This window comes from Mesoplodon densirostris, chromosome 8, assembly GCF_025265405.1.
Source record: "Mesoplodon densirostris isolate mMesDen1 chromosome 8, mMesDen1 primary haplotype, whole genome shotgun sequence".
Lineage (NCBI taxonomy): Eukaryota > Metazoa > Chordata > Mammalia > Artiodactyla > Ziphiidae > Mesoplodon > Mesoplodon densirostris.
In genome coordinates, this window is record NC_082668.1 from 48,053,446 (window position 1) to 48,075,455 (window position 22,010).

Genomic DNA, 22,010 nt, shown 5'->3' on the forward strand with positions numbered 1-22,010 from the left:
AATGTAAAACCGATAGCTAGTGGGAAGCAGCTGTATAGCACAAGGAGATCAGCTCAGTGCTTTGTGTCCACCTAGAGGGGTGGGATAGAGAGGGTGGGAGGGAGACGCAAGAGGGAGGGGATATGGGATATATGTATACATATAGCTGATTCACTTTGTTATACAGCAGAAACTAACACACCATTGTAAAACAATTATACTCCAATAAAGATGTTTAAAAAAAAAGATGTATTCCATGAGCATTTATGACTTGTGCTGAAAAGGTAAAATTTACAGCCAAATTTCCCTTTTCTAACAAGTGATATCAGAGTCCACACATGCATGTAAACTTCCACAAAGACATGTCATTAGAATTCAACACTGAGCCACAGAAAACAGAAAAACATGTAATACCAACTATGCCTAATTTCCAAACTGTGAGTAGTTAAAAGAAGTAGGGCTTCCCTGGTGGTGCAGTGGTTAAGAATCTGCCTGCCAATGAAGGAGACAAGGGTTCGAGCCCTGGTCCAGGAAGATCCCACATGCTGCGGAGCAACTAAGCCCGTGTGCCACAACTACTGAGCCTGCGCTCTAGAGCCCATGAGCCACAACTACTGAGTCCACGTGCCACAACTACTGAAGCCCGCGTGCCTAGAGCCTGTGCTCCGCAACAAGAGAAGCCACCGCAATGAGAAGCTCACGCCCCACAATGAAGAGTAGCCCCGACTCACAGCAAACAGGGAAAAGCCCGCACGCAGCAACGAAGACCCAACGCAGCCAAAATTAATTAATTAGTTAGTTAATTAATTAATTTAATTTAATAAAACAACCCACTTTATTTTTTAAAAGTAAATGATTAAAGAGCAGTCTATAATGTTCTGAATCTATTATTGTGAGGAAAGTAATAGTATTAGCCATAGCAGGTCACTCCTCTGGAGCACTCATGACTAGATAAAACTGGGCAAACCAGTCATCTCTTTGCTATGCATGAAAGCATTTAAAATCAAATCAGTACAGTACATTCTTTTAGGCAATGAAGACTTCATTTAATATCGACAAAGATATTACCAAGAGCACATCCTCCTAATGTTTTACTGTAATGACTCAACAGCAAAAGAGGTGAAATTACAGAAACAAAAAACTTCCAATTTAGATTGAGGCAAAGAGGAAACAATGAGCAAGGTACCTGTTTAATAAAAGATTTACCTGCCTCCAAAATATGACTGAAAGCTAGTTCTCTAATTTATACTAATCAGACTATGATGTTATAAAGATGTTCTTTCCTCATGTCCTCCCCAGTTTTATTCATCCAATGAACATTTATTAAATACCTGCTCAGTGTTCTGCACTCGGGATACAGATGAGGAAATGGAGCTTCGAATCTAGTAGAGGAATCAGACATGTAAGCATATTATAGCTTGTTATTATAAAAGCAAAATTAGATGTCATCTTATTAGGAGCTTGCATCTAACTTAATTCTTAATTTCTAAATAGTAATCTATTTAAACTAGGTGAGCCACTGATGATGATTAATCTTTTAGGTTCTTCTAACTTTTCAAAATGTTTTCACTGGTATAACAACATTTTATTTTCAAAATAACCCCGCCCATATGTAGGGCTGTGTTTCCTTATTTTTCCAAAAAGAAAATCAATTCAGTCAATATTGAACGATGAATTACAAGCATCAGAACCAAGACACCGCAACTCAGTAATTCTACTTTCTATTCACAACTAGAGGATAACACATCTAGTTTGCAAGCTAAAATCCTGTGTACTAATTGTCATTTTATTTCACACATTTTTGGTGAACTCTAAATTTTTATTGATAATACTGGAAAAAAAAATCCCTCACCCATTATAGCTAAAGCATGCTTTTGTGAGAAAATTATTCTAAACTATGAATTGCTTATTATCAATGAAATAATGATGAAATTTATTTTTTGTCTATTAGAACCTGACAAGAAGACCTTTTACAGAAGAAAACAAGACACAGTGTGAAGTCTGAAAGAATATACCAGGTGCTTGTACACAATGAAAATTGCTGCCTAATCAAGGAAACCATACTTTTCAACCTATTTACATCTTGCCAGCTGGATTAAAAGTACAGCAATCACAGGCTTACTGTCTATCTAAATTAGATAAAAACTGCATCACTGGGCTTCCCTGGTGGCTCAGTGGTTGAGAGTCCGCCTGCCGATGCAGGGGACACAGGTTTGTGCCCCGGTCCGGGAGGATCCCACATGCCACGGAGCGGCTGGGCCCGTGAGCCATGGCCTCTGAGCCTGCGCGTCCGGAACCTGTGCTCTGCAACGGGAGAGGCCACAACAGTGAGAGGCCCGCATACCGCAAAAAAAAAAAAAAAAAACCTCCATCACTTTCTTTGTGCTTGGTACATGCTCAATAGATATATGGGAAAGATTTGGGGGAGAAACAGCCAAAAGACTGATAGAAGAGAGAAAAGTCTTATGAATAGGTTATCAAGTTCCACCTTGCCAAAAATCAAACAAATAAAAAAACTAACAATAATAAAACCACACACATACGCACACACACACACACACACAAACAGAAGCAATACATACATTTAAAAGCATTTAAAGACAGCCTCCTCTCACATTTTAAAAATTCTGACTCTGCTTTTCTTTTTTTTTTTTTTAACATCTTTATTGGAGTATAATTGCTTTACAATGGTGTGTTAGTTTCCGCTTTATAACAAAGTGAATCAGCTTTACATATACGTATATCCCCATACTTCTTCCCTCTTGTACCTCCCTCCCTCCCACCCTCCCTATCCCACCCCTCTAGGTGGTCACAAAGCACGGAGCTGATCTCCCCTGTGCTATGTGGCTGCTTCCCACTAGCTATCGGTTTTACATTTGGTAGTTTATATATGTACATGCCACTCAATGGAATATTACTCGGCCATAAAAAGAAATGAAATTGAGTTATCTGTAGTGACTCTGCTTTTTGCCAGTGTTACCTGTGTACTATTTGAGTATCTGCTCAGGGACTTTATCCAAGATAGGGACAACACTCTGAGATGCAATCTTTATCACTTTTTAAAACTGAAAGAGCCTTATCTACTTACAGATGTCTCCATTATCAAATAAGTTTAACTCCCTTTAGAAGCTGTTTATATATTTTTAAGCCCCACCTGTCAGTTGAAATAACCCATAAAGTAGTAAATGAAAATTAAGTTGGAAAGAAAAATTTGTGAATTAAATGAGGGTGATCAATAAAATATGCAATGTGAGTCAAGGAAGGCCTCTAAAACTAAGTGAGGAACAATTATTTCTCATCTATTGATTGTTTCATCAAAGCCAAAATACATGGAGGGCCAAGGATGAGCAGGTCACTGGGCTAGTGTTTTGGGTTCTCTAACCACTGCACTCCTTGTGCCAAAATAATTTCTCACTATATGCAAACTGGCCATCTGTTTCTCCCAAAATGCCTGTGGTGCCAATAAATCCCATCTATAAGGGTCCTTCCCTCATCCTCCTGCTAAGAGATTAACCTGCCAGGAAGCACTTGGCATAACCCTTCGCCTCTGAGGAGACCAGAGTGAGCACCTGAGCTAAGACTACATCATCTAAGGCTTAAGCGGGGACCTCGTGCAAAAGCTCCACCTAAACAAAGTAACAGTGTGTTCCCTGAACCAAGGACACGTTCTAGATTCTGAACTCTGACATGGAAGAGAATCAGAATATTGGGGGCAGAAAAATAAGAAGCAGGGAGAAAATGCTTAACAGATGTTCTGAGGCAGTAGAAATCATTAAGAATAACTACTGTGAGTGATCAGAAACTGAGTCAGAAGAAACAGAAATATAAAGAGAGAGGATGCTGGTAGCAGCAGGAAAAGCAGACGGAAGGGAGCTACGTCATTCCAGTGGCAGAGAATCAACTCTGTCACTAGGGGGCAGAGAGGCAATCAGCTCAGAGCTGTACTGGTTACTTCCCATTTCTGAATCTCAGTCCATTTTCCCTGGGTTCCCTTAAAGGCTAGACACATACATGTCTGGGACACCTGTCTTTTTCATTCCTAAACATAACCTTACTGAAGTAACCTGAGTGAGCCCTTTTCCTCGCATCAAAAGAAACTAACATCATCTCTTCTGTCTGGGCTCAACAGTCACCTAAGGAATCAGTCTTAAAACCACAAATGAACAAAACTTCGCTATATATAACATTGTAAAAATAATAGAAAAAAAGGTATCAAATTAATACATTCTCAGAGAATTATAGTAATCCAATGAAAAGGAAAAAAAGCCACACAAATTTATACAGCTCAAATCACTGAAAAAAGTGTACTCTCCAAAAAAGAAAATATGCTCTACATCTTGTAGACATCTGTTCTCCTACAGCTAATTCAAAAGCAAAAACAAACAAATCTGTGCTGATTTTTCTCATTCTTTATAAGAACAATAAAGCAAACACAATTTATCTACGGCTTCTGTATTTTCTTTGCTATGTGTAAAACATTTTTTTAACTCAAGGCTTAGACTATATCAATATAGCAAAAAATATAACACATTCTTTTCAATTTTACAGACCTCCCAACACCAGGTAGTCCATACATTTTTTCCCCTAGATTATCCTTATTTATATATTAGATTTTATTTTCCTATATTATAAAATATTAGGTACAGAATTTTTACCGTACTTAAAAAAGATATCCTGCAGGGGGGAAGAAGGAAGGAGGATGAGAAAAAGGGAAAAAGAGGGTCAAAAGGGAGAAGAAGAGAGGATAGGATGTAGAAAGGATGTAAAGGAGAAATGAAAGGATGCAACGGGGGGAGGAGAAGGGAGGCAAAGGACGAATGCTTACAGTGTGCCATGGAGCAGCACCACATCCTTACTCCCAGGCTTCACTGCAGGTCCCCACCCACCCACTCTAGAGCCAAAGAACAGTAGGGAAGAGAGCAAACAGGCTTTTCCATTTCTCATTCATTGATGTTGGTCACTCATCTTACTGGCTGAAGGACATGCTGATTGTTCTGACTCACAGCCTCCTCTCTCCTGAAGCCACCCACTCTGGTAAGAGGATAGAGACAGCCACGTTCCTAATTGTGTATCCCTTCTGTGGGCCTCAGTATATAACTGTTACTAACTTGGTACCTGTCTGAGTTTCTAGGATAATACAGTACTTCTGTCACACCTCCAGAACTAAAACTTGATAAATAAATCCTACTCGATGACATGGGCTGACCTAGAACTCAAAAAAAAACACCTGTGAAAGCCCAGGATATATATGTATTAAATGCCATCTGATTCTCCATGGCTGTGTCAGACCCATAAGTCAATGTTCCCTGTTGCTTCATCCTGAACTCCTGGAACTAATCTATTTTCTCAGAAGTGCCTGGCGGTAGTCTAAGGTAACCTTGGACACAATGGTTCTGTCCACCCACTGGAACTCAACTGTCTGCCCTATGGCTAAGGCAACTTCCCCAGCCTGTGCCCTCTCCTTTAGCCCTTCCGTCAGTTCACACAGAGACAGACAAATGCTGAGATAAGAGAAAAACTGGAATCATTGCTCCAGTAACTAAAATTCATTCATTTAACCAATACTTATTGAGTGTTAGGGATATGTCCAGATGGTAGAGATATAATGAGGAACAAGACAGATTCTCTGCCCTCAAGCAACTTATGTTCTATTTATCTGCATATGTAAACTAAAATCTAACAACATACAAAGGTAAAATCATTGTCTGTTTTTTACTACAACAAATAAAAATATGTGAGCTCTCTTCTTGGAGACAGACCACTCCAAATGAGCTGGGCTTCATTGGAACATGGATGCAGAGGCCGAGGGGCTAGTACCATGAACCTGGTACTCCGAACATGCTGCTTGGGAAGTAAAATCTTCACTTTCCACTGTGAATTCTCTCCACAGGCATCTCTGTACCAATAAGTTACCCAGGTAACCCTGGGAATCTGAAAGTTTTCTCAGTGGGCACTTCCCGTCCATGTAAGAGGACTGCAAACTCCTACGAAGAAAGCCAACAGGAATTTCTCTGGTATTTGCCAGCACAGCATTGCGAAAGGGCTTCTGATTACTTGAGCACTATCGGCAGGATGATCGGATAGGAAACAACAAGGACTTATTTATTTATCTAGCTATAGCAAATGATTCTTTTGAGCAACACAGAGGGAGGTAGGCCAGTTCTAAATAAGAGAGATGATAAAGTAGCCATAGCATACATTAAAACCACTGCATGTAAATTGAAGATTTTTAATATACCTTTGGAAAAACTGCAAACACAATCTAGTAGAAGCAATATTACACAAGCATATGAAGTATAACTAGCAAGACCATTGCCACTGGTCAGCTCCCAAAGGTGTCACAAATTAGATAAGTCTAAATAAGCCCTTATCTTCATGATTGTCAAAGCTGTTCTGCTCCCACATTTTTCAGCTAGGAAAATGTTGCCAGCTCTTCAAGTTACATCATATTTCTCCCCTTTACTCAACTCCCTATAGCCTGTCACTATGTCTTGTCCATTTAACTTTCAAAAGAGCTCTAGAATCTATTGCATCTTCTCCATTCCCTCTGCCAGACACTAGTCACACTCTGTCTTGAATCGGACTAACTCTCCTTACCTATACGTTTCCCCCAGATCTTACTCTACCTCCTGGCAGCAGTAGCTTGGAAATGCAAATCTTGATTCTGCCACCCACCGATTAACCATCCTTCAGTGCATCCTTGGAATCTGCAGGGTAAATTTTATACTCCTCCGTAATTTGGTCCCTGCAAACACTGCTAAACCCAACTCTCGGCAACCATTACTTGATGCATATCCATTGCTTTCAATAGTTCCTGTTCAATGGATTCAATTCCCTGAGTGACCACAGTTATTGCAAAGCATCTTCAAATCCACAGGTGCACCAAATATCTTGTATAAACTAAAAATGTCACACACGAAGACATACTATAATTTGTTCAAAGGTGTAAAAATGAACCCTTGATAGTACCAAAGGAAAACAGATGTTATAACTCTGAATTCTCACAAGTACAAGTGACAAAAATAATATTTTCCAGAAGAAAAAAATAGGCAATGATGTTAATAGAAAAGATATTAAGAATTGGGAAGGAGATATTTTTTTTCAAAATTTAGTATTTCCATTGTTCCTGGGAAATGAAGAGTGGAAAGGGCTTTCCAGTCACTTAGACAGCTATATCTTCCACCTGTCTTTAAAATCCATTTTTTTTTAAATTAGACAGAACCCACCTCCTATTAAGCATCAGTTTCTTTTTCTGTACCTACTCTATTCCTTTAACTGGTTGGAAGTAAGTGGTGATAATTCTCCAGATGCTTCAATTGTCACATATTTGATAGAAAAATCCACTGTTCACACCAAAGGAATCAAAGAATGTTCTACTCTCTTGGCCAGTATTACCTAGCAACCTTCTAAATCAGATAATAGAGAAAGACATAGAGAGAAAGAATTCACACTCTGCAATGTTCAGAGGCTTGTGAAAGAAAGACAATCATTTAATATCTTGGCATATTAAGATATATGGCTAGGAGGACTGTAGCTACTCTTTCTGTGAAAGGCCTGGAGTCATCGATGAATGTAAATTTAAGACTTTAGAAGAACAAGCAACAAATTAACAGGCGTTCTTGTAAGTCCCTCAGGCACTTAATAAGGGAATAAAATTCACATCTGTTCAGTGTCAAAAAGAATCATAAACCGTCCACTGTTTTGTTTTGTTTATAAACATGTGCAGGTGAGTAAGGCATCATCAATTATACCACCTGCAGAAATAAGTCAGTTACATATGCAGAACAATGCTTTTCCTCTTTATATTATAAACCCTAAAAGGTCTTAAAATGTACAAATGACTGGGCGCTATGCATTTCTAACTTAAGTAGTATGAAATAAGGCTTAGGTATGTGTTTCTTGAAAATGACGGGAGAGGAAGGTGTCTGTGGCATAAAATAATAAGTGAATAAATGAAGGAGTGATTGACATAAATGAAGACACCTACTTTCTATCAAATACGTTTACAGAGCAGATCATGTTTTGAATGCTGCATACAATATTTAACACTTAATATCTACTGGCCAAGATATCTGTAATTGTCATCTGCTCAATATTACATAGTACAAACAGTTTAGAAAGGCAAAGAGCTTCAAATTGCTAATTTGTTGGGGAAAATAATTAAGTTTTCAGGTTTATGTCTCCATGTAAGAGGGGATCTTTCCGTGATTGCATGGAATGACAACAGCCTTCAAGTGTGTGGTAACTCATGATATATTAAAACCAAGACTGTTCATTGGGCTACTTACTTTTCAGTTTTTATAACTTGATTTAGAAGGTTGCTAGGTAATACTGGCCAAGAGAGTAGAACATTCTTTGATTCCTTTGGTGTGCACAGTGGCTTTTTCTATCAAATATGTGACAATTGAAGCATCTGGAGAATTATCACCACTTACTTCCAACCAGTTAAAGGAATAGAGTAGGTACAGAAAAAGAAACTGTTGCTTAATAGGAGGTGGGTTCTGTTTAATTAAAAAAAAAAAAAAACTGGATTTTAAAGACAGGTGGAAGATATAGCTGTCTATAATATAAACACATACCTAAGCCTTATTTCATACTATTTAAGTTAGAAATGCATAGCGCCCAGGCATTTGTACATTTTAAGACCTTTTAGGGTTTATAATATAAAGAGGAAAAGCATTGTTCTGCATATGTAACTGACTTATTTCTGCACGTGGTATAATTGATGATGCCTTACTCACCTGCACATGTTTATAAACAAAACAAAACAGTGGACGGTTTAATTTAATAAAATTAAATATCAACTTCCACAATAAAATTTCTAGAAGGCAGTTTGGGTCTATTGCTCCGCCTCAAAATAAGCAGATTACATCTTCCTTACTTTCCAAAAACAGCAGCCAAATAGTTTCCACTCAGTCTCTTCCTCCAGCATCCATCAGACAAGAGCACTGCCAAGTGTACAGAGATCAAACACTGTGCACACCCTACCCAACCAAAGACCAAGTGGCTCACCACTGACTTAGTCAACATTAACAATTAAATCAATCTTCCGGTTCAGAAATCAGAATAAAGGCTTCACAGGTGGAAGCAGATCTTACAGCCAAAGGGCTTTCCACAATTTGACACATCCAAGATTTGGTGCCAGAAAAGGTGATGAAAACCTTGGAATGTTTCTAGCAGAGGAAATTCTCACTGCTTGAAAAATCAGTGTTAAAAAAAAAACGTAGAGTTGTTTACAGTGCTCAATCAGGATTCTTTAAAAGCTATGCTAAGTATAGACTTTTTGGGTTGGAATTGAAGAGCTTTCTGTTTGAAATTTATTAGCAGTTCAGAGTAGAAGTGAAGCCTGTTTTGGTCAGAATACATTCTTTTTAGTCATAAGGGATACTTTATAAGATCATAACTAGAAAATCTGAGAATGAACTAGGTAAAATCATCAGCGTAAACCTGTGAGGCACTAACTACAGGATGTCAGTCAAAGAGAATTGAAGATCAAGAGGCAGCGGAGTGTATTTCCAAGGGGGAAACAAGACATTGAAGAGTTCACACCTTGTTACAAAAATGTTAACAAATCTTGATAATCAAGATATTTTTAAAGCAACTATGTCATAAAATATGGAACAATCACAAAATAAACACTGAAAGCCTCTACATTTAGCTAAGCCCCAACATTTTTCCTACTCTATTTACTTACCTATTCTTTCCTTTCTGTGATAAGGACTCTGACACATCACCTTGCACAATTCCTAAAGCTTACCAATGTATAAGCAACATCTCAAATTGAGCTCACTTTCTTTTTTCTTCTTATTGAAGTATAGTTGATTTATAATGTTGTGCTAGTTTCAGGTGTACAGCAAAGTGATTCAGTTACACACACATTTTTTTAAAGATTCTTTTCCCTTATAGTTTATTACAAAATATTGAGTATAGTTCCCTGTGCTATACAGTAGGTCCTTGTTGGTTATCTATTTTATATATAGTAGTGTGTGTATGTTAATCCCAAACTCCTAATTTATCCCTCCCCACACCCTTCCCCTTTGGTAACCAAAAGTGTGTTTTCTATGCCTGTGAGTCTCTTTCTGTTTTGTAAATAAGTTCATTTGTACCTTTTTTTTTTTTTGATTCCACATAAAAGTGATATCATATGATATTTGTCTTTGGCTTATTTCACTTAGTATGATAATCTCTAGATCCATCTGTGTTGCTGCAAATGGCATTTTTTCACTCTTTTTTATGGCTGAGAAATATTCCACTGCATATATATACCACTTTTGTTTTCAGGGGAGAGCGTGAACACAGTCCCCCACTACCACAAACTATGCAGTCGAGTTTCCCACATTTGGGGAAATCACAGGGGTCAGCACACCTGCAGTGCAATGGATGAGCCTCACCCTGGGAAAACCACCTTTGTGATCACGGTATATACCACTTCTTTATCCACTCATCTGTCGATGGACATTTGGGTTGCTTCCATGTCTTGGCTATTGTAAATAGTGCTGCAGTGAACACTGGGGTGCACGTATCTTTTCAAATTATAGTTTTCTCTGGATATATGCCCAGGAGTGGGATTGCAGGATCATACGGTAACTCTATTTTTAGTTTTTTAGGGAACCTCCATACTGTTGTCCATAGTGACTGCACCAATGTATTGGGTTGGTCAAAAAGTTGGTTCAGGTTTTCCCGAAACATCTTATGGAAAAACCCGAACAAATGTTTTGGCCAATCCAATACATTCCCACCAACAGTGTAGGGGGTTTCCTTTTTCTCCACACCCTCTCCAGCATTTATTATCTGTAGACTCTTTGATGATGGCCATTTGGATTGGAATGAGGTGACACCTCTTGTAGCTTTGATTTGCATTTCTCTGATAATTAGAGATTGTGAGCATCTTTTCATGTGCCTGTTGTCCATTTGTATGTCTTCTTTGGAGAAATGTCTGTTTAGATCTTCTGCCCATTTTTTGATTGGGGTGTTTGTTTTTTTGATATTGAGTTGTATGATCTGTTTGTATATTTTGGAAATTAATCCATTGTTGGTCCTATCATTTGCAAATACAAGTCCTATAGTACTGTTAATGTCATATGAAAAAACAAAGTATTTTCCTTCTAAAATTATAAGGAAAAAGAGCAATCAACTATTTTAGGCCTGTCACCTCTCTTCAGGAAAATTAAAATTAATAATAAATGGGCATCACTTTTTAATTCACCTGGCTCTTATATCCATAATTATTAAGCCATTTTTATTCACCACTACTTTTATTTAAAACAACATGACAGGGACGTCCCTGGTGGCACAGTGGTTAAGACTGCGCCTGCCAATGCAGGGGCCTGGTCTGGGAAAATCCCACATGCCACAGAGCAACTAAGCCCGAGAGCCACAACTACTGGAGCCCGCACGCCTAGAGCCCATGCTCTGCAACAAGAAGCCAACGCAATGAGAAGCACGTGCACCGCAAGGAAGCCTAGCTCCTGCTTGCCGAAACTATAGAAAGCCCACATGCAGCAGCAAAAACCCAATGCAGCCAAAATAAATAAAAATAAATAAATAAATAAATTTATTCTTTAAAAAATGACAACATTTTCCATGAGACAAATTTGATCACAACCCAATTAAAGGTTTTGATTTTTCAGGTTGTAGAATCATGAAAAAACCATAACAGAAAATTTATTTATTAACCTGCTAGAGGAGAAAAACGTTCTACAAATTTGGATTAGATGGATAGATAATTTGAGTTAGTAGATTATAGCTTATATCAGTGTTTTCACTCATTTTAAGGACTGTTAAACATAATCACAGCACCATTTATTTCTCCTCCATAGCTTGTATTAGGCTCACTCTGGAGCCTAATTATCAGTGACTACATCTGTTTTGCTCACTGCTCTATCTCCAACATTTGGTACAATGCCTGCCACATAATTGTAACTCAACACACACCTGTTGAAAGAAAAAATTAATGTTTAAAAATATATAAGGGGGCTTCCCTGGTGGCGCAGTGGTTGAGAGTCCGCCTGCCAATGCAGGGGACACAGGTTCGTGCCCCGGCCCGGGAGGATCCCACATGCCACGGAGTGACTGGGCCCGTGAGCCATGGCCGCTGAGCCTGTGCGTCCGGAGCCTGTGCTCCGCAACGGGAGAGGCCACAACGGTGAGAGGCCCGCGTACCGCAAAAAAAAAAAAAAATATATATATATATATATATATAAGGAAGTGAGAGCAGGGTAATAGGTACTTGAAATTTTTATGTATTTCTTTGGCATCCAAATCCAATTTAAAGTGTTAAATTTATCCATAAAGAAAATTATCATTGATAAGCCTTCCAATACATCTTTGTAACTGTCCTGTAACTGTGTTGGCATTTTTTTAAAAATCAAAAAGAATTTGTGGTTCTCTTCTCAAAATAAAAAGACCTAAAAGCCAAAAGAATATAGTTGAGTCCATTATCCACTATATAGCTAAAATGCTAGACTTATGACTTTTCTCTTTTTTTTTTCCGGTACGCGGGCCTCTCACCGTTGTGGCCTCTCCCGTTGCGGAGCACAGGCTCCGGACGCACAGGCTCAGCAGCCATGGCTCACGGGCCCAGCCACTCCGCGGCATGTGGGATCCCCCCAGACCGGGGCATGAACCCGTGTCCCCTGCATCGGCAGGTGGACTCTCAACCACTGCCCCACCGGGGAAGCCCCTGATCACTTATTTTTAAAATGTATCAATCACTCAATGTTTTCTGATTAGAAATGGATGTCCAAAAGATACATCCTTTTATTTGTTTGTGATTTTATACCTTTTCTCCCATAACTTTGTTTTTAGGATCTTATGATTATTATTAAAAATAAACATATCATTTCTATCCTTTTTCCAATCACCTCAAAAAATATTAACTATTATTCATTTACCCTAAATTTAATATTCAATAGAAAATAATTTATTAGTCAATCAGGTAAACTTAGTGGTTTAGTTTTCAACTCCATGTATTAACTCCTGATTTTATTTGTCATCTTCCTTCTGTAAGAAGCAACCTTTTTAGAACTATAGTAGCAAGAATCTATTCAATATTTTCCCCAATATTTCTTAATCTAGATTATTAATACTAAATATTTTTTTCAGTTTATCACTTGCTTTAATAACATAACTGTTTTCCTTCAGATATTTCTATTTCCTTTTCTTTCCTTTTACCACAATTTGCATAATGTTATCAAGAAATATTTGTCTTAAGCCACATCTTACAAAAGGAAAACATATACAGATATAATACTTCTTGGTGCCAAGTTGGTTTGTCCTTTTGTTCGGTACTTCAAAGCACTACCCTACCTAAAACACAACCCAAAAGTGTGATCTACCACCACTTTATGGTGGTGGTAGATCCCCCAAATAGATCCCAGTATACACATTGATGAAATGTGTATTTCTAATCTAGGACATATAACATCTTCTTGGCTGATCTTACTGGGTAGACTTCACCTGCTTACCAATATGCAGATCCTGATGAATAAAATTTATAAAGATACAAGGCTACAAAGAAGGTTTTGAATTTTGATAAAATGAAAAAGGATTTTCTCCATCTTCAGCACCATACTGCCAATGAACTAAACATGGTTAAAAGTGAAAAATTTTATTCAAATCATACAGTGTATCAGGGATTCATGTTTATATACATGAATGTAAGTTAATGGTATAAATATACAAAACTAAAGAGACCATGATTCATCAAATATATGTTTCACAGGCTACATGAACGTGTTCCAAAAAGTTCCTAGATGACCTAAAATTGCATGCAATATTAGGTGTTTTCATAGGTATTATGAATATATTCTCAAAAGGGCCTATGATCCCAATATGTTAAGAATTGCCACTTAGCACTTATTGCTTCTTCAGTGCACAAGCTGATGTGAATTTGTGAGTGGTGTAAATAAACACACAAAGACACACACACACACACACACAGATTAGTAACATGGGTTAAAAAACTTTAGAAATATTTCACTTAGTTTCTAATTTAACATAGGTAAATAAATACATGCAAATAAATTGTCAAGTACAGTGATAACAATACTAAAATACAAGAGTCACAGACAAGAATACCTTAGGGAATACCCTAATTTGCTTATTTGCCCTGCTGTGAAAATGGCCATGTCAATGCTTTACAAATACATTTGCTCAAAGACTGAGAGTTGTTCTTACTTTTTTTGTGTCACAACAAACATCTCATTGCTTAGTTGACTAGCTTGAGAGAACCAAACAAAAAACAAAGCATAAAGCACCTTTTGCAAAATCAAGTTTGACTGGGTAGTTTGACAAAGAAGAAATGGAGGGAGGGAGTAAAGGGAAAGGAAAAGAAAGAAAACGGGAGGAAAAGAAACAATATTTTTTCATCCATGTAAGTAAAATATAAAAATATCAATAAGACCTAATAACCCAAGTTTGGCATTTTCTCAGGTTTACAGAATGGATTTTTCACTATTGAATTTTTAAACTGTTTTCTATTTGTACATTTTTTTCCTTTGATGACATACTTGCCTATCCTATTTCTCCTCATCAGCCTTTTACATCAGTTTTCTATTCAGTCTTTTGGGATGGGAGATGGTGGGAAGAGTTATCTCTCAAGCCTCCTTTATTACAGACATAATTTTGTTATTTGATAACTTCCTGATTCATGTGATGCTTATTCCTGTGTGTCTTTTTTAACTTCCACAAATTTGTGCTTGAATGAAATGTGAAAGTAAGATTAAGACTAAACAAATATATTTTTTTCTGTTTTTAAGTTTTTAATTCCCGTAAAATATACATAACATACAATTTACCATCTTAACCATTGTTAAGTACACAGTTCAGTAGTAAGTACATTCACACTGTTGTGGAACCATCTCCGGAATTCTTTTCATCTTGCAAAACTGAAACTCTATACTCCATTAAACATCAATTCTCCATTGCCAGCCCCCCTACCCTTTGCAGGCCCTGATGAAAATAATGTATTTTTAATTGATGGAAAAGTATGAACTCATTGAGGACATGAACTTCCTAAAATACATTTTGTACTTCTTCAAACTATTCAATGCACAGAGGTCTTTCCTCAAATACATGTTGGTCATTGACAGTATCTCTTCGTAATTAGCACAAAAACATTATGTTGTTTTCCGGACATCAGAGGTGCCTGAGCATTGGGAGTTATTTCCAGTAGTGAGGATGATTTCTCACAACCCGCCCACAGTTTTTAAAACTCAGTCCTTATTAATAACATGAGATAGCAACAGAGTGCCAGACACTGTTTTGTATACTCTACAAATGTGTTAGTTATTTTATTTCTGACAACAAGTATACAGGTAAGTACTAACATTACCACTATTTCACAGATGGGAAATTGAAGTGAACTATCAGCCTCTTCTTGTACGGTTCATTGTATCAGCATGAAAGTTTATAAAGTCACTTTGGTATGGGAAAATATCCAAAGATAAAAGGCTGATGAACATGCTCATTTCATCAATGTGTATACTGGGATCTATTTGGGGGATCGACCCTCATAGAGGAAACTTTGCATTAACTTTCTAGTCTTCCCATAGAAAGCGATATAAGATCCTTGAAATATGAAGAGGCACCCAAAGTGTATAAGCCAAAACAAAACAAAATGCCAAACGTCATTACTAGACACGAAAGAAGCATGTCTACTAATTACTTGAAAACGTGTGCAACTTTTCTGGATTTTGTGATTTTTGTGATAACTGTCAAATTATTTGTTTGTGGTATTTTGAAATTTATTTACTTAAAAGGCTCCCCTGCCTTCACTGTATAAGCGTCAAAGTTCACAATACTTGGATCTGCCCCTAAATGGGAAGCATATGGAATGGGGCCCCAGTAGCAAACAGATTTTTTCCAGGAACCCAAAGATCCTTTTCAGAGATTATTTTTATAACTTCTTAAATTGGAGATCAAGCATAGTAACATAACTGATTTTCTTTCAGAGGAAAGAGGTTTGTAACAGGATGAAAATAGATTGGAAGAGTGATACTAGAGTATATAAGGTGATGTTTCTATGGTTAGGATTAAATTTCAAAAACCATAGCAACTCAGTCTACTTCAGTCTGTCTCTATCTTCTCTCAACCTTGTTTATCACCATGTTCCCTTTCAGGAAAATAAAGACAGATAGGTATCATCAGTGAAAGAGATTCTTAATGAAACTTGGTGTGGGTGTGAAAGACCTTCTCAGAGGCTGTCTTCTAGGACTTTCCATTCGGTCTCCTGATGATATGTTACCCTGATAGCTTTTTTTGTTTATTTTTTTCTTGGGAGTGGCCTGGGAGGTGCTACTAGAATTAGCAAATACATTATTTGTTAATAAATTCTCCATCAACACAAATTCCTCAGTTTTCACAAGTAAAACAGATGTTTGCTCTTCTGCCCCATTGTTTTATCTTTTCCTCTAATAGTACCAACTTTGGGGAATCTGGGAAGCTCTAACAAAAGAAGTAATGCTCTTCTTATTGCTGCATACAAGTCCCCAAGTGACACAAGTAATTTAGAAAACTAAGGAATCAGAAGTTCTACTAATGTTTGTTCCTCAAAGAGCTTTTCTTTAATGAACCCTTGCCAGGGAGATGAAGGGTCTCACGAGAAGCCTTGCTTGATTTATTCATGGTGGATACAAGTATGTAGGATGGATATTTTAACATTTAATACTCCCTTACCCTTCAGAGTATGACATATGTATGACTTTTCCCCCTATTGTTTCTTTTATCAGAAACATCTATGTTATACATCAGATATCACCGATCAACTCATCACAAGTCACCTGCAAAGCATCTAGGTTGTGGGGAGACACTCAGTGCAATGCCTACCCGTGACCCCACCTCCTTTTTTTCATACTTCTCTGTCTTGGTGAATATGATAACCAATCTTAAGTTCTATACGGCAGAACGGGAGGCATGGAAGACACCTCATCACTTATTCACCATATCGAGCTCATGTAAGCCTCCTTAGTGTCTCCGTTGGATGACCTGTGTGGCTCCCGACTCCTTCTGACCCCCGTCAGAGGAGTTCTTTTTAAGGAAACATAGCTTATATAGCATATTTAAAAGCTTTATTCAATGGACAATCACCATTGAATCATACAGTTTCATTCAACAAGTACTGCTTGAGTGCTAGGGAGAAATGGAGTGAAGTAGTGGGCTGGACATCTTCAGATGTCTCTTCCAGGTCCATTCTGTACCCTTCTCTATTCTGCTCTCTGCCCTGGGAGGCAAGTCAATATAAACCATATTAATAAGCCCCCGGGAAGAGATATGAGGGAGAGAGAAGTGTGAGTTCACCTTGTTTATTCTCTTAGCTCTTTTCCTGCAGGTGGCCTTAACTTGATTGCTGCTCCCCTCCAATTATCACTTTTTCTCTCAAGTCTGCCCTCTCAGTTGGGCTGTTTCTGGTTTTCAGTACCTTTCCTCTCTCGTGTCCCTTCAGGGCTGTGTGTAGCAGTAGCCCCCTGTTACTATCCCTGAGGTTCTGCATTATCCCTTTTTGATTTCCTACATCCTTCCCAAACTCTTGTAAGTAGTCCTTTATTAAACTCTCCATCGATTATCTTAATTTTAGTGTGTTACTCATTTCCTTCTAGACACTGATACAGATGTTAGTCTAGGAATATGTCTGTGATGCTTTGATGTTATCAGTGATATATGAAGTAGGTGTGGAAAAAAATCATGTAGGGAAAGAACCTTCTACATGGAAAAACTCTTTTCCTGGAATATTGGAAGGACAGCAAGGTGGACTGGGTGGCTAGAATGAAGTAGGCAAATGGGAGAGTAGTAGGAAATTAAGTCAGAATGGTAGTAGAATGAAGTGGGAAGACCACCGAGTGCCTTTTAGGGCTTATTTTCAATGTGAGATTGAAGTCATTGGAGGTGATGACTGGCTTATAATTTGTCCCTCTGACTACTGTTTGGACAATAGACTGGGGACAAAGGTAGAAGAAGGGAGGCCAGTTAGGAGGCTATTGAGAAAGACAATGATGATTCCAGCAACAAAGATAGTGAGAAATGGTGGGATTCTGCGTGTATTTTGGAATATGGGGACAGGATTTGCCAGTGGTTAAAAAATGAGTACAGAATCATGACAAGTTTAGCAGCTAGATGGATGGAGCTGTCATTTCTGATATGAAGATGACTGTTGGAGGAAGAGTTTAAGGAGGAAGATTAAGAATTTGATTTTGGATCTGTTAAGTTTGAGATGCATTGAAGTAGATGTATTGAATGGGTGCGGTTCATAGGAATTGTCTAGGGTACCGATACAAGTTTAAGAGTCATCAACATATAGATGATATTTAAATTGAAATTACCTAGGCTTTTGATTCTCAAACTTCTTGTTTACATATTTATGAATATAATTTTCACTGTAGATATAAAGTGGTTGGGTCAGTCAGTCAGTCTCTAAGAACAATGTTATTAGAATTAGACATAATATTTTATTTAAAAAAATAACTTGTATATTCTGTAATTAATGTGTATACAACATAAGCACCTAAAAATGAGCATGTCTATTAAAATACTGACCTGTGCTTGTAAACTCAGGTAGACATATAAAGTGTGTATAACACAAGGACTATGTTTGAAAATATTATTTGCCTTTTTGGAAGGCATTTTTATTTAAATGTCAGAAAGTGAGAGTAATCACTGATTTTCCTGCCAAGCAAGGGAATTGAATTATAACTCCAAGAAGAAGAACATGGGGAGCATTATTGCACAGCTATCCTTGAAATGTCAGTCCACTTTTAAAATACAATTATTTTAAGCCATTTGTTTACAATATGACATCTTTATTTGTATACAATTTCAAACACTTAGCCCTTCTGTGCCTTATCTCTAACTTTTTAGGATTTGAAAAAAAGGCAATTTGCAATAATAAAGAAATCCTTACTACTCAAAACACTAGACTAGGAGGGAGAAATGTGGATTTCATGGGTAATTATTTTGTCACCAACTAGCTATGTGAATATATAACCCAACATCTCTAGGCTTCAGATTCTTTGTTTGAAAGTTAAAAGATTAAATTAGATTACTGGTATTTCCACAGTTCTACAGACTACCTCACCCCCTTCCTGGCTCAGTCCCCAGACTAGTCACAATGGGCCAAGTATGCCAAAGATGGCTGGGTCCCTCACTCTTTCAACCTGAACCTTTACGTTTTATTTGCTCTGTGTTAGTGCTACCAAGGAAGACATTTTTGAAATGTAGGATCACCAGTTTAAAAGTCTTAGAAAACCAGTTAATTGCTAATCTTTTCTAGAAAAAAAATTTTTCAATTAATTCTGTGTAAAGTTTTTGTCAGCTTTGAGAGCTGCTTTACCACTAAACCACTGCCTATAAAACATACCCAGCTAGTTCCATTACTCTCTTCCCAGGTAACTATTCTTTTTTTGCCTCTGAAGTATACTTTAGTCTTAACATTCTTTAATTATAGAGTCTTGGAATCTTACAGTTGAGACAGACCTTAGAAATGATCTCTTTCAACCTCTTTCCTGATACAGAATGACCATCACATCCTTGAGACTAGCTATTCAAAATCTGTTTGCAGAGTACCAGGGGCTCATCAACTGGGATGGTAACCCATTCCATTTTGTAATAACTCTTATGCTTTCTTATGTGCGGCCAAAACAAATACCTTTGAAACCTTCACTTTTCTGTCATTTACCATAGGGATTTGAAAACACTATCTGTGGTTAGTGGCTCTCAAAATTTACTGTACATGGAATCACTTAGAGGGTTATGATGAATATTACAGGGCTCTCTATCTAAAGATTGTTTCAATAGATCAAGAGATGGAGTCCAGCAATCCACATTTTCAATAAACACATCATTGGATTATAATTGTAGATCATTATTATAATTCATAACAGAATATTGTGAAATGGAAAATTCATTTAAAAAATTGTTTGTATAATATGATTCCATTTTTGTGTGTAATAGCATCCATTTATATCAAAAAGATCAATTTACGAGGATGTCCTCCAAATGTTATCAGTGGTTGGTTATTTCTGCCTGTTGAGATTATGGACAGCTTATTCTTTCACTTATCTTTACATTCTAATATTTCTACAATGATTATATATTACTTCTATCGTTAAAAATGGTAAATTTTAATTAGTGATTTACACCTCCAGTACTTGTCATAAAGATGATTTTATAGAAGCTGGAAACTGGCAAGGATAAAAGAACCCTATCTAGTATGGTAGTATTATTGCTGCTGAGTCCTTTCAGGGCACATTAGAGTCAGGATCCTTGGATAAAAAATACTGACTCCTCTGATCTGCTCTAAAGGGAGTGTTACTGAGCAAGCGCTCTGTGTGCCTGCGGAACAAAAAGTCAAATTCTGACCGTGGATGTTTGCAGCAAAGTAAGGGTTTATTTGCAGGGTGCCAAGCAAGGAGAATGGGCAGCTCATGCTCAAAAGACCCAAACTCCTTGATGTCTTTCAGGAAAGGGTTTTTAAAGACAGTGTTAGGGGAAAGAGTCATAGGATGTGTGATTGGCTCATGGACCTTCTTCTGATTGTTTGGTGGTGAGGTAACAGGGTGATGTCTTGGGAATCTCAACCTTCTGGTTCCAACCAGTCTGAGGTCTATGTACTTGGCATCAGCATGTAGCCACTATCCTTCACTGGGGCGGGGGTCTTAGTTTCTATAGAACAACTCAGAGATATTCATCAGATTATTATCTGTATCCCTATAGGAGGAACCAAGAGGCTGTGACTCTTGTCCTAATCATTAACTGCTTGAGTCTGCTCTTTGGAACTCAGGGAAAGCCTAGAAGACTAAAGTCTTTTTCCCCATAAACAGGAAATGGGGTATGAAAGGGCTTTTGTACTGGAAAGACCCCCAGGGTCCTGCTTGCTTTCAACCCCCCTTTTCTTTGAATCTCTTCAATCCTGAGGTGAACAGGGGTGGGACAAGAAAGGGAATAAAGTTTTGGATAGAGAGATTAATCATAAACTCAGCAAGGGAACTTAGTTTTAGGGGGACTCGGTTTCAGGAGAATGATGGTCAGCATTGGTAGTTATCTCATTATTCAGCCCAAGGCCATTTTATGAGTCATCCATTTGTTCTTTCAACAAACATTTATGTTCATAGGATATATGCCACTCACTAAGGCTAAGAGGGAACACGGGTGTACCAAATTCCTACCATAGCAGAGGAAGCAAAGGTGGCATAAAGAATAGAGGAGCTGTCTCTCCTTGGGAAGCTCTGAGTTGGTTTCACTTGAGTTGTTGTATAAAGTGAATCTTGAAAAGTGAGGAGCAGTCTTATCTAAGCTGATGAGAAACTAGGGTGGAGATTTTTCCTTGACAAGGAAATATGCAAAGCCCATGGAAATGTAACCTCCTTTGTTATAAATGGGGAACTGTAAGTAACTTGATATGGCTGAAGGGCTGGTTGTCCTTGAGAGAATTGCAAGAGGCATTCTGAACAGGTAAGCAGGAGCCCGATCTTGGAGCATCTCCCGTTTTAAAGAATTTGGGAGTTTAGGCGAGTAACTTGATTAGCTTTATATTGTGGCAGCAGTGTGGTAGATAGATTGGAGGGGTGGCTGGAGAGGGCAAGGCTATTCTGGTACTAAGAAAAAGTGTTAGAGGCAAGAGTTATTAAAGAGTTGGAATTAATAGAACTTCCTGACTGATTGGTTGTGGGGGGATAACTAAGAGGGAGGAGCCTGGCATGACTCCTAGTTTTTTGTAGGTTTCTAGGTGGATTGGATTCGAGCACCATTTTTGCAGGGCAGAAGATAGGAGGATATCAGACATAAAAGTTGTTTTCAGTTAAGAATATGAATCCTTTCCCATGGTATGGAATGAGAAAAAATTACATGGCAAATATAGAAGAAAATAAAATATCAGAATTCTCCATCTGGACATTGTTTTCCATGTGCCCATCTCTATATTTAATTTCAGCATTTCTATGTTTCAGAAGCTTATTGTGGCCTAGAAAGTTTTCATTATGTACAATTTTATACTTTTCATTTATGCGACTCCCTTTGTCTATGTGAATCTAGGGATAACT

The 22,010-nt window shown here is 37.7% G+C and overlaps 1 protein-coding gene and 1 non-coding gene across 6 annotated transcripts in view; both read right to left on the reverse strand.

The window, feature by feature from the left end:
* GULP1 (GULP PTB domain containing engulfment adaptor 1) overlaps window positions 1–22,010 on the reverse strand; it is a 294,504-nt gene that overhangs the window by 187,178 nt on the left and 85,316 nt on the right. The gene's annotated exons all lie outside the window — the stretch shown is intronic.
* LOC132495566 (U1 spliceosomal RNA) lies at window positions 10,258–10,416 on the reverse strand. The gene has a single exon (XR_009533296.1). It is a non-coding gene; the product is annotated as a U1 spliceosomal RNA (small nuclear RNA).